At 53.9% G+C, this 2,205-nt stretch overlaps 1 protein-coding gene across 1 annotated transcript in view; it reads right to left on the reverse strand.

The window, feature by feature from the left end:
- LOC106748619 (protein enabled homolog) overlaps positions 1-1,862 on the reverse strand; it is a 27,186-nt gene extending 25,324 nt beyond the window's left edge. Inside the window, exons 1-3 of the mRNA XM_014627320.1 lie at positions 1,733-1,862; positions 1,576-1,607; positions 486-573 (exon numbers count right to left, since the gene is read on the reverse strand). The gene's annotated coding sequence lies outside the window, so the exon portion shown is untranslated. The remainder of the gene's footprint in view (positions 1-485; positions 574-1,575; positions 1,608-1,732) is intronic.
- Positions 1,863-2,205: the final 343 nt, after the last annotated feature.

The raw sequence follows: 2,205 nt of genomic DNA on the forward strand, positions 1-2,205 counted from the left end.
GGGGGGGGGGGGGGGGGGGAGTGAGAAAGATCGAGAAAGAGAGAATCCTGGATATCTGCTCGATCAAGGAATGCAGTCGCAGGTGACAGCTCGCGGGAGAACGAGAAGACGTTTCTTGTCTCGAGTTACTAAGAGGCGGGGGAGCGCGCGTGCGCATAAACAAAGCGAATTACGGCTCGAAAGTCGAACGACACGCGATACCACCGAGTTAAATTCGCGGGGCGACATCATCGGACACAGTATCGCCCGCATGCGCGGCCGCTCTTCAACAGCACGCGGCATCTCGGCCAATTTATCTCCCCGTGCGCGACAATGATGACTTTACGATCGCACTATCGGTAGACGGAATGGTCGAATATGCGCGCGCGAACGCGTCGCCCGCGAGTCGTTCCGGGGGTTGACGACAGATATCGACCGATACGAGGTAGTTTCCGGGACATCCGATAACGATTCGCGGGCTTCCGGTGTCGGTGTGTATGCCTTACCTTTTTGTCGTAGTAGCGAAATGTGTTTGTCAGGTCGACGATGTACTTGAGACGCGGGTAGTCCCGCAGTAATTTCGCCGTCGTGAATCTGCAACAACGTACATGTCCCGGGATTATAATGTGCGGCGCTGAATGGCCTCTCGATTTATCGATCGCTCGTAAATCGCCGCGCCACTCGGATCGTAAAGCGCGTGAGCGCGCGACGTCTTCTTCCTCCACCCGTAGACAGGGAGAAGACACGGCGGGATCTGTGGCCGAGTGCCCGTAGACGGTGCAGAGAGATTCCTTTCCGAAAGGGGCGCGATCGGTACGACCGGATGATATATTAAGGGAGCGAGGAATCTGAGGTCCCGAGCAAAGGGATCGGATTAGACGGGGGTGTCGGCCCAAATAGTTTCACCATCCCTTTCGATATATCAAAATCCCCCGAGAGACGTGGACCAGGTGCATGCGTGCGTGCGTGCGTGCGTGCATAGGTACCGAAGAAACGAACACCGATCTTCCCGCTCTCTTCGCCTCGAACGAGCGATTCTCCATAAATAAACAACCCTCGCGCGCGCTCGTGTCCACAGCGAGAGATCTGTTATTAGAAAAAGTGGAAGGAAACCTTACGAAAATATTTATTAGGATACCAGTCGATTTAAAAGCCATTAAACGGCGAGCTAATGTGATCCGTCAGATTTATTGTGGCTGACCAAAGTGAGAAGTATCGCGTCCCCGTGCATGCAGCGCCATTATGATATGCTTGCTATAATTTCTACGAGCGCCGCGATTTATCGACGAACGGGTGAGAGAGAGAGAGAGAGAGAGAGAGAGCGACTTTCTTCCTCTCTCTCTCTTTCTCCCCCTTTTTTTCTCGTCCCTTTCTTTTACGCATCGGGTTACCGCGACACCGCTTCTTCGTCGATCTCTCGCTAATGTGCTTTACTACGCTCATGCATCATCCCCTGTCGGCTAGGAGAGAAATTCTGCACCGGGCCCCGTAAATGCGCCCCGTAAATGCGCCGCGGAATGCCGAAGGAATGAAAGAGGCGGCCATGGGGTGTTTACACGAGATAGCCGAACGACAAGTCATCATTGCGATACTCACTGTTGCTCCGGCTTTAGATTCTTGACGATGGCCTGAAACAGAAAGAAGAGAGTGCTCGTCAGTATCGGGAGAGAACGTGGCGAGAAATAATTAATAGTAGTCTTTAGCCGCCCGATGCTTCGGGAGAGAAAGAGAGAGAGAGAGAGAGAAGACTAACCGAGGGGAGGGGAAGACTTTAAACGACGTCTCCGAACGACTTCATCGGTGGATGCCAGTAATCTAAGTATCTCGTCCTCGTAGGGTCCGCGCGGATGAGCACAGCCGATGCAAGTCATCCCCTGTTTCTGGTAATTAATAGCGCGAGCTTAACAGGCCGCGTGAGACGATCGCGAGGCGCGATCGCGTACGATTCTAACGAGTGATTGATTGACTCTAACCTCACGGTAACGGGTAACGATACGCAGCGACGTCGCGGTGAACACGGGGAAAACCCTGAAGGCACGCTCCGGCCGGCCACGGGCCTCCGGCGATGACTCGACGCTTGTTACACCAGCGCTCCCGCCTCATCGCATCGCGTGTCGATATCGAACACGTAGGCTGCTGATTCAATCTCGTCCGTACACGTAACGCGTCATGACACGCATCTCGTTTTAATATCAAGTCTCAATATCGCGTCCGCGCGAACGTTCC

This window comes from Dinoponera quadriceps, unplaced genomic scaffold (genome assembly GCF_001313825.1).
Source record: "Dinoponera quadriceps isolate SergipeBrazil2010 unplaced genomic scaffold, ASM131382v1 scaffold3035, whole genome shotgun sequence".
NCBI classification, from domain to species: Eukaryota; Metazoa; Arthropoda; class Insecta; order Hymenoptera; family Formicidae; genus Dinoponera; species Dinoponera quadriceps.